At 35.7% G+C, this 16,863-nt stretch overlaps 1 protein-coding gene and 1 long non-coding RNA gene across 14 annotated transcripts in view; one reads left to right on the top strand and one right to left on the bottom strand.

Moving 5' to 3' along the window:
- B3GALT1 (beta-1,3-galactosyltransferase 1) overlaps positions 1-16,863 on the top strand; it is a 167,256-nt gene that overhangs the window by 61,714 nt on the left and 88,679 nt on the right. For 12 of the 13 annotated variants that reach the window (XR_013774863.1, XR_013774864.1, XR_013774866.1 and 9 more), the window contains one exon: positions 10,344-10,483. The gene's annotated coding sequence lies outside the window, so the exon portion shown is untranslated. Of the gene's footprint in view, positions 1-10,343; positions 10,484-16,652; positions 16,752-16,863 lie in introns of those variants that run through there. The other variant, XR_013774870.1, reaches the window with a different exon arrangement.
- The window catches only part of LOC306804355, a 131,089-nt gene that overhangs the window by 67,607 nt on the left and 46,619 nt on the right, over positions 1-16,863 (bottom strand). The gene's annotated exons all lie outside the window — the stretch shown is intronic.

Genomic DNA, 16,863 nt, shown 5'->3' with positions numbered 1-16,863 from the left:
AGGATAAAATTAAATAGCTTGTGTGTAGATAGACTTTTATGATCTTGTTATATAGTAAGCATGTAATTTTAAAACAATGTTGGCATAGCTTAAAAGGCTATCCTCAAATCCAGCACAGTGATCTCCTTTATTTTGCACATCTGACCAGATGAGTTAGTATCACCAGGGAAATAATATCTCTCTGCATGGAGAGAATTCAAGGTCGAAAGGGTGGTGGCACAAAGAAACAGCCAGCAAAAAAATTCCTAATAAATGTAATGCTGGTGCCTCTGTTCTGTTACAGAACAATAAACTGCACACAGAATTACTTGTCCCATGTAGATCTGTACCTCCAGCATGGATGGTCCAGGACCAGGAGAGGATCTGCCCAGAAAGCACATGACACACTACCACCAAGGAACATGGAATTGGGTGGGAAGCAGAAGACTTGAATCTGTACTAAATGGATGAGAGCTAGCAGGCAATCTAATCAAAGTAAAATGAAGTAGAATGGATGGATTAAAAAGGAAATTTATCTTAGTACACAGCCTGTGTAGAAATAGTAAAAAAAATCACAAGATCACAAGGTAATTATTATGGTACATTAGAAAACCTTTTATGTTCAAGATTTTACAAAAGCTCTTCACAGTTTCTTTCTAAAACCCCATAGCTTTGAACCTTTTCAAATACAAACTGCTTGCATGCAGAATATACAGTATGTGCTTAGTATTCACATAGGATTTTGCTGCTGAAAATTTTTTATTTTATTTTTGATAACACTATCTTAATTTGGATATAAATCTAGCTTTCTATCTTTTCAAACAGAAAACATAGTTTATTTATGTGATTATTCTCACTATAAATCATGGAATATACACTGAGAATATGCTGGGAGGGAAATTATTCTCTCTTTTCTTTTGTGCATTATAATATATCAGTTTCTGTGGCAATAATTTAAAGTCCTAAATGTTGTTAATGAAATCCTCTATTATTACACTTCTGGGAAAGACATATTCAAACATTCAGCTTCTGAAACATATGGGCTTGGGAAATGTTAAAAATGTGGCACTGAATTCCTTGAAGAAGCCATATTTAAAAAGGATACCATGCATCAATTTTGCATGTCGGATTCTTTTTTATTAATAAATACTCACAATGTGTATTTCCTTTCTTAACTGTGACGGCATTCTCATAAATAAAAGGTCTCCAAAATTAGCCTGTCTTTAGCATCACAAAGATGTCCTAGTTATTCGGTTGACATTTGTAGTTCTAGTGGCCCCCATCTAGAGGCAGTGTAAATACAGCAGGTGCCCAGATTCACACAGTGCTGCAGGGGACAGGCAGCTGAGCCCAGTGCAGCAATGCTTTGAGGGGCCTTAGGGCTGCAGCGAGAGCGTCACGGTGCGCACTCAGTCAATCATCTGCGTTGGGTGATGAAGTTGTTAACAGAGAATCAAACAGGCTCTTGATTTTCATTTGCATCCTTCTGCAGCATGTGGTACAAGTCTCCTTCCTCCCCAGTCACCTGAGCACGTTTACCAACTAGCATTCCTTCTATTCTTTCTGTAGGACACATTGATGTCACACAATGTCTTTTGCGCTTTTCCAATACCACACAATAATAGTTTTCAAGGATTTGTGTGTTTTCAGTAAGTATAGAAGTTTCTGAAAAACTATCTTTAGTGAGATATATTTCTGTTTGATGGTGTACAGGAAAACTAAAAAGAAAAAAGACTGACTTTTCCTGGGGATTATTCTTGACAATGCCATTAGGTAAGTTTCTGAAGTCCAGAGAAAATTATTCTCTTTAGCCTGATAGTCACATGAATTACAAGAATTAGGTATTCTTGTGGAATTCAGCACATAGTTGAATGAAAAGCAGATCCACTACCCAATCTAGAAATGTACATATATCAAAATCTGCGTTTTTTCCTAGCTATTGCATTTTCTTCATCATAATTGGTTCCTTAATTTGAGGCCATAAAGGCTGACTCTGCCCCAATACTGGGTATAGACAAGTACCTTCTCTCAAAAGAAATTACATGTTCTGGTAGTATGATGGCATTCCGTATGGGAAGAGATAAAACTTCTTTGCAAATGTTTGGTTTATATATAACAATTTTATGAACTGCTTATATTTATTTTCCTCCAAAAGATTTCTTCAGCAATGCCTAAATGTACTTCTACTTAATAATAAGCTGACATAGTTTTCTACCAGAAAAAAAAACCCAGAAGGATGATGAGGCACACTAATAAGCACAGCTGTATATTCCTTTCTTACATATGGCCTTTTTGCAACTGTGTTAATGAATATACTTTTGAATTCTCGTTAATTTAGCATCTTAAGAGAAATTAAAAATATTACATGGGACATTATGGTTCAAGTATGCAGTATTGTAAGAACTAGCTAGTGTATTTTTCTTAGAAAAAAACTAGAAACTTTATGGGAGAATATGAGGATACAGAAAGAAAATGTTCTAATAATCCAGTCAAAGTCCCATTGTCAAATTCTTCTGTGAATTGCAAATATATTGCACATGGAGCAAAACTGCCCACTGCAAAATCTCATGTAATTTGAAAGAGTCAGTGTAACACCAGTAATTGACAACATTCTGAAACACTGCCTTGAAAAGCTGAAGACCAAAATTTCTATTTCTGAAACAGAGGAATGGAAGAGGATATAGATTACATATTTCTAGTTGTGTTACGGCTGCAGGGTTGCAGCTGGTAGGCCTGGAAATGAACATGAAAAACTCTTTTTCACCTCCATGATATTGTCACCATTAGAAAGCCCATCTATAATAACTGGCAACCCAATAGTCATCCTACATTAGTGTAATTGTTTTCTGAGTGGAAACACACCATCTGATTATCACACATACTCAGAACTGCATCACAAAACTACCATAACAACAGACTGGCTTCTTTTTACCAGACTTCCCAATCAGTTGTCTAATGCTTCAGGAAAAAAACAAAACAGCTGGTAAACCAGATTCTGAGCGAGAAAATGCCTGACTGAATTTTAAAATTTGTTCATTGCCAGTTAGAAACTCATAGTATCTGATTCAACAGTAATGGATACTGGGCCTGGAGGGACAGGAAAGAATTAACTCATCTGAATCTAGTCAAGGATAGAGACTGGGGGTTTTGTCTTACATTAATTCTACTATACATGTTCCATCATATGCCAAGCATGATGGAAAATAAAGGAAAAATAAGATTAGTTTAAGGTTTTCTAAATATAGAAAACAAATAAATGATGTTTTATCTAATTGTTGAAGACACGGCTGAAGATAATGATTAACTAATGCAGGGTGGTGAGAGCAATATAAAGTAGGTTAATCATCTAGAGCTCATGCAAACCCTGTTAGCCTCTAGTCAGACATTTCCCTAAGGTATCAACATAATTTGTATTTCAAAAAAGAGCTTAACAGAATATTGTTCTTTCTTTTTTGTTAAATAGGGATTTGGACCATAAAAAATCAACTTTACCTTTTCTAAATTTCTGTGTAATCATCTGATCTGATCTAGTAGCTTAAAACTTAGCAATGTGAATATTTCCTATTAGCTCCAGAGAAGGCAGCAGTAAAGCTTCCATTAAGTTTTTTAGTCCTTAATCCAAGATATGAAGCACTTGGAAATTCTCATGAAGCTAGATGATCTCTGCTAGATAAGGAAGGTTTTATGCCATGCCATGTTAAATGTCTATACTCTCCATTCCATGGGGATACAAATCTGTCCTCCATCAGTGAAGTCAATGCAGCTAACTTATACCACCTGGGCATCTGATGCACACACAAAAAAAAAAAACCTAAAGGATAATTTCCCAATGTAATATTCATAGAAATGAAAAGCAACCTTAAGAGGAAAAACCTTGTAATTCAACCCATGATTGTGTGTATAGAAAAGTAGTTTTTTTCATTATCTTTCTTTTTAATTTTAGATGTTAAAAATACCAAATTCCAAATTTTAAAATTTCCAAAACTTCCAAAATTGAAAAATAAAATCTGATTCTCATGCTGTTAATAAAATGTGTTACTATAGCATTGAGGAGCAGAAATTCAGTGAGACTATATTAAATCTAATTCATTTTAGGCAACCATCAGGAATATTCACAACAAGGAGAAGTGACCTTAAAGATACTGAGCTTTTGCACTGTACTTATAGGATGTGTCATTGTTCTTTCTCAACCCCCACTCCCCAAATTTAAAAATCTAAATTTTACATTGCTGAGAATATTACAGCCATTATTATTATTTATTTAGTTTACTGCTCACAACCATAAAGATCAGTAGCATTTAGGCCAGTACCTCTGTCAGGAGGAGGACTGGACCTAAGAGAACAGCAGGAGGAAAGAGTGTGAGATAATCCATGTGTTGCAGTTCTGAGTCAAAGGGAAAGTGTGTCTGATTCAGTTTTGTGGGCCCTACTATTTTGATAATTTGGCAGCAAAGAACTTTGTGATCCTGATAAACTTGCTTTCAAACTCCTGTCTTGGCTGTGCTACTCACAGAAGGAGCAAGCAGAGAGGAGAAACAGCACTGCTTTTCCCTGTCTTCACACTCCCCAAACTCTCTGCACCTCCAGTTCCTCTCCAGTAACATTCACAGTGGTATTCTTCTGCTAATCTCTTCCTGTGTGACACAGTTCAGAACAGGATTTCTCACATAGAACCAGAGAGAGGAGATACTTTGCATAAGGAGAATGAAATCTGAGAGAGCAGTGTCTTGGACAGTGTTTTGGACATGATGTGGAAGTTTGGATGATGCATCCCATAGGACATAAGAGGACCAAGGGAACCAGCAAAGAGGGAGACTTAGGCTCATATTACCACTGCAAAGTTCATCCAGCTCAAAAGCATATACCAGCAGCAACTGGAAATACAGTTAACTTCTTACCCCACTATCTCTCATTTTACATGCTTGTTTATACATAGCCCATTCAGCCTTCAGCAGCAGAGCTGTCTGAAATTTGTAATGCGATGTTTCATCGATCCATAAATATTTGAGCTGTAATTATTTTATCCAAACAGGTTTGTTCTACTTTAATCACAGTATAACTAGGTTTCAAAATATATGTCTTTAGTAAGCACTGAGGTGGAAAATAGGTATCAAAAATCTTATTAATTGTATACAAAATAAAAAACCCAACTGTATAGAGCAGCACATGAGGGTAGGGAAAAAAAGGGGGAAATGATATAATTATTTAAAGCACAGAGATTAACTATTTAGAATCCTACCAGCAGACAGTTAAAATAATAACAGATATTGGTAGTTTCAAATACTTGGTAATAAATAATATAGGATAGTAAAAGACATTACAAAATAAAAATTAATCAAGAAAAATAATTTCTAAAAAAGTAAGTCAGCATAATGAGTTAAAAATTAAGGAATAAGACCTTCTAAATTGAACAGATATTTTTAATCAGAGGGGAGGGTGAAATACCAAATAATATAACTAAGATAGTTTTACATTTAGCAATTGATCTGCTGCATATATGAAAAAAATTCAGGGCAAAAGAAAGTGCATTACACTGTAATGAGCAGATTAATTAAATGAAATAAGAACTGTATTAAAGAGGATGTATAACAAGGAATTTCCCATCTCAGGCAGCCAACTGGTATGCTCAGTTTTCATATCAAGGTACAGTATTTCTGGAGCACTGAGTTTTCATCAGGATTGAATCCATAATGCTACAAAAGTGAAAAGGCACAGAATCAACCCTCTTTTTTATGCAAAGGATTATAAAAGGAATTTAAAAACATGGATGTTGTAAGCAGATTTAATTGTTCAGTTGAGATAAAAGATATTAAAAGTACTAAAAATAAGAACTACTTTTTTTTTCAACTGACAAAACATCAGATGTTATTTATTCTCTCACTCAGCAGAGTCCAGTTGTTTGGATGTCAGCTGTTGAAAAAATCATTGTGTGAAAGTTAAAATGCTCACTGCAAAAGCACAGTTCAATTAAGCAGAGTCTGCACAGATCAGTCAGAGAAGGTCATGCTTTACTGACACACAGGAGTACTGTGAAGACGTTACTGCCATGACTGATGAAAGGAATTCAGCAGATTTATGATACCCTGATTTGACAGTGCCCTTCCCTCAGAAATTAATGATTGCAGGACAGTGCTAGGACATCAGGAGTAAGGGAAACTGCTAGTTAAAAATAAGAGCCGGAAAAAATATATATGAAAGCTTTTTTTTCAAATGTTTTGGGGATGAATTATGTAGGTCTAAATCAAACTTCTAGCACATCCCTATTATTTGGTTTGGGATAAGGATACTGACTCCTTTTAAAGGGCAGCTAAATTACAGGGAGATTACATTACTTACAGGAATCAGTAGATGACCAAGTCGACTGTTCTTTAAGATGCTTAACACGGAGCAGCTGGACAACAACTTTCCATGGAAAAATAGTGTGCTGTCCCATGCTGAAACATGAGATCTTTACTGAGTCTTTGGAAAAATTGAAGTACAAATTAACTGGTGCATACCTACATTCAGCAGCTTTTTAAATGCCTGCCTGGAAGATACAGATGTGTAAAATTTTCTTCATAAATTCTATCAGTGCCTCTAATGGAACAAAAAAACCTTCTTATATAAATATTAAGCTACCCAATACAACAAGAGTAGATCTAGTACAGAATCCTAAGAATTTCTGATAGCACATGGAAGGTGTCATCTTCTATGAAATGCTGCAAGTTTTCAGAGTAATTGCTGAAAAATTCTATCAGATACACATTAAAAGTTCTTTGTTCCCTGTAATTGAAACTTGTGTTATTAATTTCCATTAAAAACTGCTGCTTTTTCTCCTAGATGAGAATTGGTATAAAGTAGTCAGAATTAAAAACAAGACTGTCAAACTGGGCCAGAGATTCAGAAATTATGAGTGCAAGAAATAAGCTTGAAACTAGGATAAGGGGTAACTAAAGGCTGGATAAAACATACTTATCCACAATGATGGGGTATTATCTTTATTATCTGCATTATCTTACAATCAACTGAAAAATTAATTTGGTTTTTTTTTCCCTGAACTTTTCTTCTCCTTGATGTGGTCTGAAAGGAACTTATTTTTCATGCCTTTGAGAAAAGTGTTTTCTGCAAGGGAGACAGTCTGCCTTTTCTGGCTCATATGTTAAAAGACACCATGGCCTTGGAGCTTTCAGCCCCACTGTACATGCACAGGGATCCTTCCCCAGTGAACTCAAGACTCCAGACCCCACCATGATTTTCTGTGCTTCACAGCATGTCATGTACAAACACTGGCCAGCAGCCTGAACCCCCTACATCTCTGAGATTTCCAGATGCAAGCTGATCTCACTTGGCTGCTGAAACAGGGTTGTAGATACCAAAGGAACTTGAATAGATGGAGTGACACCCCTATCTGATTATTTTTGAGCAATGAGGAAGGTAGTTCAGGTATGGATGAGCACTGCAGCTCATTATCATTTTAACCAAGCCATCTTTATGTAAAGGTTTTAAAACAGAATGAAGTTACCATGGAAACTGATTGAAGCTAAGACTTACTGTAAATTCTTTTCTAGACAATGATAACAGGACTGACAGGTGGGCTGTAAAAGGAAAACAAGTGCAATACAGAGTAAGGCATGTTGATCTGTTTCCCCTTCCTATAAGTGTTGTCATTTATAGCTCTACTTTATCTCTACATTTTCCAGGGTGCTACATTGAAAATATTTTAGAAGAAGCTCCCACCTAAAAAAACCTTTTATTTTGTCATAATCATATCTGCAAAGGGATATATATGAAAAGACAAAAGAGCTAAAGGGAGGGCACTCCACTTATTTTCCCAATCTATTCTGTCTTACTAGAATCATCAGGGAGGGAGAGCCATCACTCAGGAAACACATTTGCATAAAGTGCCCTTTCCCAGCAGTGTTTATATTTTGGTTTTGAAATATGCTCTAGGTACGTTTACATCCTAGCACAGTGCTCCCCTTGTGCACTATTAAAGAAAGTAACAGGAATTAAATTATTTTACAGAAGAAACACCCCTTTTCCCCTCTCCATAAATCTAAAAGTATAGTTATTTTCTGTAAACCTATTTTTAAAAAATTCTTTTTCTCTGTAAATATCTTCCTTAGCCTGTTGCATGATGGTAAGAATAAAGGAGATTAGCGTATCCAGCACTCAGAACACAGTGCCAGAGTTTTAAGAAGGGAAATTGGCAGAATGAACAGCAGAGATTGTACCTTTTCCACTTGGAATAGTTAGCTGTCAGCACTGGGGAAGATTTTAGCATATGAATATGCAATTTTTTTTTTTTAATTCTGTGCTGAGTGTTTCTACCTGCTGTGCTTCATTTCCGAATCTTGTGTTATCATTAGAGAAAAATAATGTCTTTTGCAATATAATATTCTACAAAAAGGAAAGCATGAGAAGGGGAAAATTCTTGATTTTGTCCTGATACTTTTCTAGCCCAAAGTTTCTTCTTCTTGGTTCTACCTCTTGGCTGGAGCTGTGGTACATGCCCTCCTGACACAATCCATAAAGCAACTTTCTTCCAAATTTTAAGAGGTTTGCTGTCATCAACACACATGTTTGGTCCCAGTACACTAGAACCACAACAGACAGTCACCTTTTCCAGCATGTTTGCATTACAGCTAAAAGTAACAGCAGCAGCTGCTTTTGTTGTCAGAAGTAAATATATTTCTCACCTTCAGTCTCTGCCTTTCTCAGCACTCAGGGGGTGGGGACGTGACAGATGGCTCCTGCTAAGTAGTCACTGATAAAATGATATTTGATGTATGGAATAAATTTTCAGGCAAATAAGAATGCTTTTCATTTAATATCATCCCCATGAAAAGCTGGACACTTAATAAAACGTGGCATGCTCTAAGGCACATCTTACATGTTGAAGTGTGTGAAGATGAGACTAGTGGCAGAACTCTGTGATAAGTGATGCACAAGCCAACTTTGACTTGTCATAAGTGAGCTTTGATTACTGTGTTTATTATATGTAAAGCTTTTTGGCAATGCGACAAAGGGAAACCTGAATCCTAATTATACTTTTTTTAAGCTAATTAGATCTTTTATTCTGTCCACCATACAATATTTGGGTGTCTCCAAGCCACAGAAAGCTGCCAGTCCAGGCTTGGTTGCCAGGCACACTTGTGCAGAGGTTTGTGAGACTGGACACCAAAGGACTCCTTGCATTCAAGGTAGAACCATTTAAAAGAAGCCATTTTAAGTATTTCTATGCTTTTTGTCTTCATTCTGACACAAATCCTACTGGAAAAACGGTCCAAAAATACAGCTGCTCTCCTTCTCAAGCAAATAAATTCCCCATGAACATAAAAATTATTTCAAAATATCTTTGTAATTCTAGAAATAGTATCCCAATAGTCAACAGTGTAATACAATTGAAATTTCTTGGTGCTGTTGTACATTCCCAAATTACTTTTTATATCCAGTTGTACAACAAAAATGTGTTGTTTCAAATAGTCATCACCAGATTCCACAAAGAGGTGCTTATCTCAGATTTAATTAAGGAAGTCAGAGATTTAGAAATAAGAATGTTGGTAATAGTTAAGGTCATAACACAGGACAGTACAATTTTAATTTACAAATTCTCATATAAAGGCATGATTATTCAAAAGCAAAGGTGAGGAAAAGATGCCTAAGAGATGAAGGAGAGAGGAAAAAGCCAAGATATAAGTTCTGTGGGGAAAAAAAAAAAAAAACATAAGAAAAACCCCCACCAAACCAGCAAGCAAACAAAACCCCCCAAAAAAACCAGAACAAAACACAACACACTACTAAAAAAAAACCACCAAAGAGTGATAAACCAGAAGACAGAACAGACAAACTTTAAACCCAGAGTTTACAAAATTGCCATTTGTAGTCTAAGGATAATTCTTCTAAACCTGATCACAATTCTGAGAAAATCACTGAACTTTGCAGGGGTGTCACAGATAGGCAACTTCAAGACCTGGCCTAAAAGAAATCAGGTCAGTGCTGCAAGTAAACTGGTCTGTGACACCTCTGCATGAGTGGTCACTCTAAAGGTGTTGTTTAGGCTTCCAGAGCACAACCTGACAAACACTTGTATTCTCTGTTTCTCATAACCATGCATTTTTTGTTGCAAGACAGACATTATTTCTACATGCTTTTGTTGACATATTTGAGCAAAAAATGTATATAAATGGGTTTTATGCATGGATTTAAGTGGTTAGCAGTATAAAATTAGGTGAATATTCATATCTGCAAACTTATTACTTTAGTACTTGACCCCAAGTCTCTAATTGTTCTATCTCTCTTTTCATGCAGGACAGAAAAAAAAGTAATGAAACAAGAAGTCTGTCATTTAAATATATGCAACTCATGCATTTTTTTCAATGCAGGTTTTTCAACACAGAGTCCACACTGGTTTCAAATGTGATGAGGAGAAAAGCAAACAGTGGAGAACAGCAGTAGATACGACGCAGATAAGCAAGAAAGAAAAATTAAGGACAAAAAGAAAGAGCTGTTTCTAAAACATCAGGTAAGGCATTCAGGTGATTCTCTATACATAAAGTGTAAAATGTACAAAGATTTGTGCCAGACAGTTTACCCTGCCCTTCCTAGTATTTCTGCAAATTCCTTCTATAGGAATATATATATATATATATATATATATATAGTGTCTAGGACATATGTACACACACAATACATATACCTTACTAACCTCCACTTAGACAATGAATTTACTTTTTGAGCAAAATTGCTGTTACGGTTCAGTGCAAATATTTATTATACTGGTATCCTACATTTCCTTTAATAAAATCCATTTCCTGTATTTTGTTCTATTTCCTTTAAATAATCCACTGTACCAATTGCTATAGGAGCCAACTGAGTAGTGGTTTGACAGAGGAGTAAAAGTGAGTTGTGCTATGTGTGTTCCTGTTCCTTCTCAACAGCCCCAAACCTTACAATGTTCTGTCCTCAAACTGATCTCTTGAGGCATTACAAGCACACTGCAGCAAAGCAGAGCACCATCTGTTATCACCCACCCCACCCTTCCTACAGGTGACAGATGGAAAGTTTGTTTAGAGCTTGGGCACACTTACATTTCCAAAGCATGACCAGAGAGGAGTAGAAATATATTTACCAAAGATAAACAGGGAAGAACAATTCATCCTTTCCTCTTCTGCTGTCCTGCTTTGGAGAAAAGTTGATGCATCACTTGCAGTGTCACAGTGGGAGCATAAAGGTGGTGGAGACTGTATAATCTCTATTTCCTAAAACAAACTGGACATTAGGCTAACTGCATGCCACCTGATGGAGCTGTTCATGATAGAAACATCCTATAAACTTTTTAGTGATACTTACTTTTATATTTTTGCCACAAACAGAAGATGGAAAGAAAACCACAGCTAAACATCATAGATCTATCTATGTAATCAATACCTCTCCCTTCCACTCACAAAACTAAAGCTAACCTAAGATGCTGGTGTAGCAACACATGTGAAGTATTAAGAAATGTTTACTTACAGGTTTTTGCATTCCTAAGTAACATCATCAGCTTATCACATCCATTTAGTATATTGACAAAACAGAAATTCCTTTAGAGTTTGGCCCTGTAGAAGTACCTTAACTCATCTACAAAATCCTTATATATGCTAATATTTAGTTTTCATGGAACAGCATCTAATGCTTCCAGAAGACTGACTCCAAACCTATGGGAATTCATGACTGAAAAGACACATTCTATGAACTCTCAAGAGTTCTAAAGACATTAAAGCATACAAAAATCCTTAGCCAAGCCTCACAAACTATACAAAACTCATTACTGCTAACATATCGATTATGTGTTGCACAATTCATGGTAACACAATACTCTGCTCATGGTAACTTTCTGCAGTTTGGTAGGACTGACACACATTGAGACATTCTGCCAGCTCCTGGTGTGCTGTAGATTGATAGCTGCTGCATGCTTGCAGAGTATCAGCAAGGATGCCTCTAATGGGAGAAGCAGCCTCATGCAGCCACAGTTTCTCTGCAACATGCAATATTCATCAGTTACAAACTTGAGAATGTCATACTGTAAAAGCTACATGATAAAAGACACTGCATGGTGTAACAGCTGATTCCATTTGCCACATGGTATGTTATTATTTGGTATTTTCTTGGGGAGAGCATAAAAAGTGAAAGAATGGAACACACTCAAGGCATATAGAAAAATTAGGGCAAATTGCATAGCTCTTAATTATATCAGTAAGGTCTCTAACTGAAATGGAGATCAAGCTAAATAAAGAGTTGAAAGTGCAATACACTCCTTTATAGCTGCTGAAAAGTTAAAAAACTATATGAGGAATATTTTAGCAGGAGGAAATTGCCAGCCACGATATGTAGAGGCCTACAGACAACATTAAAGCAGATTTGATTCAAAAGTCAGCAAATGCTATGTTCAATGCTACACATATTCCCAAAATATGGTTTTACATCAAACATAATTTTATATGGGGTAGGCTGGAGAAATCTTTAATCAATAATCTCTAAATGAGATTCCATAGGGACAGCTATAATAAAACCATTAAATGAATTATTAAAACAAAAAAGTGGCAGGGTATCTCCTGAAAACAGTTAAAGCAAACCAATAATAATGAATTGTGTTTATTTGGTATCAGGTGAGTCATCCCTAGGATGTATTTGAAAACAAACAATAACTCCAAATTTAAAAAGGCTTTCTCTTTACAATATATCAGAATTCACAAGCGGAACTTTCTGACTGAAACAAAATGCAGCCAAGGTTAGATCATTCTTTGGGAGCTGCTATTCAGTCACTACTGAAATTTTAAATGAGAAATACTGTGATACCAAATACCAGAAACATACAGGCCTGATGGTTTTAGGAGTAGTTTGACTCTAAATGCCATAGTGTATTGAATCCAACATTTTAAGATCTGTTAAAAGAACAAAATATTTTCAAATTATTCATGATAATTGTGCCTTATTTCAGATGACATCTTCAAATCTGTCATCTATTCAAGTGTTCAGTTTGAGCAGCCAAAAAAGTCGATTGCTCCATGTAGCCAGACCTCTAGCAGGATTAAATCAGATGAATCCTAGTAACTCCAAATATTTCCTACTGTGAGTTAGCACTCCTGTGCTTTCCTGTTAGTTTTTATCAGCTATTAGGAAGATTTTTTTTTTTTCTTTAATATAAGTAATTTGTTTCTCAATGTCATTTGAAGAAAACAAGCTCACAGGAAAGTGAACAGAGGATCATGTCTGTATGGCCCCTGGTAGCTTGTACTCACTACCAAAAACCACTGGGTGCAGTGTACCAGTCTCAAGGTTTGCCACTACACTGGTTAACATCTGTAAATACTTGCTGCCCAGTAATGATAGGAGGGGCCAAGCTGTAATTGCTGTGCAAATTACTGCATCCATTTTCATTTGTCTGCCAATGATAACACCAACTCATGACACTTTCTCCAGTGTCTTATCAAAATCTATGAAGTTTTCACACATTTTAATGTGTGCCATTCATGCTTATGTTCCAGCCATAAAAAAGGCTGATGGCAGAAGTGACTGATGCCACTAAATGAGGGTTATTATTCAGTGAGAGATAAAGAAAGAAAGGGAGGGACAAAGGGAGGGACAAAGCCAGTTCTTACTACTGCGGTGTTCTTTCTTTTTAAGTGAGCAGGAGTCTTGAATATGAGTTAACTGACAGCTCAAGTTTAAAGTGTTGTAAACAGACTTGCTAAATTACCAAACATTTGTCTATTATTATTTTCTTTCAAGAAAATCTGTTTATTATTACATGACAGAGTTATATTTATATTTTTTCTTCTAAGAATGAATTCAATTCCACACTAATGAAAGATAACTAATGTTAGACAGAATTGCTGTTTACCTCACCCTACTATATCGAGAATTTAAAACTACATTTTAAATACTTTGATTTCTGCTATTCTGATAAACTCTGTCACCTTGACAACAAGCATAAATGAATGCTTTAGTTATGATAAATTTTCAGTGCAGCAGTTTTAAATTGGGAATGGAAAATAACTTTTTTAAATACTTAGTAATTTCTTCTGAAAAGATAGAAATGTTTAATTAAATATAGGAAATTGAATGTCAGTATGAATTCTTCAGACTAAAATCTTATCATAGCATAGTTATTATTTCTACTGCTACTTTTTACTAAATTTACAAATCATTCAAGTTTCACATTGAACAACTCAGAAAAACCTCAAGAAAATTATAAACAAGAGAGTTTGGGAGTTGAAGTCAAGGAAAGAATCATGATCCAAAGTTTTCACATGATGAAGTTTCTTCTGCTAGTTCAATTCATTTTGGCACTCAAAACTTTTTATTAACTGATCATGACAGTACTATAGTATAATACTGATTATTTTAGTTGTGTTCACTTTCAATGTTGTCAGTTAAATGCTGGTAGGCCAAGAATTTGCTGTGTTTCAAAGGAAGAATATTCAATTATATTCAGCAAGAAAATCAGAAATAAGTTTTTTATCCAACCATAGTTTTTAAGTAAGCAAGGTTGATGAGTGAAGTATCTTAAGAGCATTTCAGAGAATCTTAAAGATGTAGCCTATTCAAGAGCACATTGAACATTGTAAAACCATCCTGTCAATTACACGCAATGTTGGTTTTAGTGAAAAGGCAGTATTTCAAAATTTGGAAAACTGGTTATGTAAATAATAAACTGAAATAATAAAACTGCTAGTACCATCAACCTCTGATTTTCACTTCCAGAGGCATTTTTTAAGTACACCTCTGTTCAAAAACTTGAAAAATAAGCAACTGCTCTATGCCTTAGAGGTGCCTCAGACCTAGCTACATACAATTTGTGTATAATTTGGGACTTCTTTTGATAAATAGTTCAGTCCTCAAGTCTCATATGTTTCTTCTAAAAAGACACTGCTGGATATTTGCAGTACATTATGAAAAGATGTTACACTCACTCTGCTGATTTGTGTTAGAGTACTCATATCTTTACTGGATTATGAAGAGTTGAAACCATAAGTGAACAGTAATATAGTAAAGAAAATATTTACGATTTCAGTGCTTTTTCTAAATGAAGGCATTCACAGCGTATTTTGGACTGGTGCTTCCAAATTCTTTCTTATTCTTCCTTACTTTGCTTCCTTATTCTGCTTCTAAAACACTTCCTCATTCTAAATGAGGAATTCTAACTCTTTTTATTCCAGCAAAAGCTGACAGACTCTCAAGGTAAACAACTGGGAAAGTCTCAAATCCTCAGAATGATTTTCTGTCGTTCACAAGAAACCTCAATAGCATTTGAGACTAAGGGCCACAATATGCCCTTAACGATCCAGCAATGTTATATGTTATTTTTAGGGCAAATTTTCATTAAGTAGATTCCATTTTGCTAGCAAGGTCTTTGAACTGCCGTGTCTACACTGCACAAATGGCCAATCCACCCTCTAGTACTGAACAGCTTCTATCCCCTTATTCCCAGAGATACACATCTGTGGTTTTGATATACTGTGTTAAGTTCAAAGGAAAACAATTACTTGAAGTAAACAACAGAATCTGAAACATGAACAAGATGAAAAGTACAGAACAGTGTTTTCTGAACAAGACTCTGCCACCCCTGTTTGCACCCTCATCTCCAAGAACACTACACCTGATCAAGCTGCATCCTAAAAGCAACATTAATTGCTTTCCTGGAACAGACTAGTGAACTGCATGCTCAGATGGTCTCTATAATTTCTTATTTTTAAAGACAGTGACTGCAATAACATCATGCTGGCAACAATTATAGTATAAATAGTACATAACTGTATAGAAATAAACCTGCACCTAAGCCTCCATCAAAATGCAATAAAGTGGGAGGATTTTTTAAACTGGGAAATACAATACTGAGCAGGACTGAAAATACCCTTTGTAATTCCCTGCTTATCCCAGCAAAAGATCATCTGATTTCTACAAAGTGAGTTAAAACATAAGAGATATAAATTCCTTTTAGCTGTTTAGAAAGTTATTTTTTTGTCATTGCAGATGACAGTAAATGTGATTAATGGTTGCTGATAATTGTAGTTTCATTCCAGTGGTTATTGCTTGTCTGTAACAATTAATAGCTCCACAACCCCCCCATTCATTTCACAATATTAAAGAATGATGGCTTGTGGGAATTATGCTAAACTAGCAAATTCAATTAGATTTTGAATTTTATAGTATATTGAATAACAGGTTATGGTTTTATAATAGCAGTGATGGTTTATTGTTGCATGATAATCACTCTCATTACATGTATGTATATCTGGAGAATTACAATTTCTGTACTCATTAAAATGACTCAATTACATGTTAACATTTCTTTAAAAGTACAGAGTGCTTTGGTCTGTATCAGTAGAGATGGATTTTAGTGACAGTCACATTGGTGCTGTCCCAGTATTTGATGGGCAAGATGCAATGTTTAAGGGAAGCAAAAGCAGCTCATGCTGCTTGGTACCAAGCACCAGTGGGAATGACACCTGGATGGCCACCCAGCTCCAAGTGTCCTGCTGTACACAGCAGGCAGTAACTGTCTCATCTAATCATTCCCCAGAGTGGTAGGAAGAGACAAGGGGAAATCTTCAGTAAAGGGAAAGATACAGGTTTTTTGAGAATCACCTCCAGACTTGAGAAATATCATTACCTTTGGCCTTTTCTCCAGTAAAAAATACTTCCTGCAGTCTGAAGAGGGAAAAAAAATTCCAAAACCCACAAAGCACCTCAACAGGAAGGGAGAAGGAATCATGACTGGCAGAGAAAAGCCCCATGACAGAGAAAGAGCTACATAAAATAAAGTTGAATGAAAATGTTGTCTGCATGAGGACAAAATGGTGCATAGTTTGATGTGAGAGACTGGAAAGAGTATAACTTTTTTATGTGACAACATAAAAC

This window comes from Erithacus rubecula (assembly GCF_903797595.1).
Source record: "Erithacus rubecula genome assembly, chromosome: 8".
Classification (NCBI taxonomy): domain Eukaryota; kingdom Metazoa; phylum Chordata; class Aves; order Passeriformes; family Muscicapidae; genus Erithacus; species Erithacus rubecula.
The sequence above is the reverse complement of the archived record's forward strand: the minus strand, read 5'-3'. Positions and strand labels throughout refer to the sequence as shown.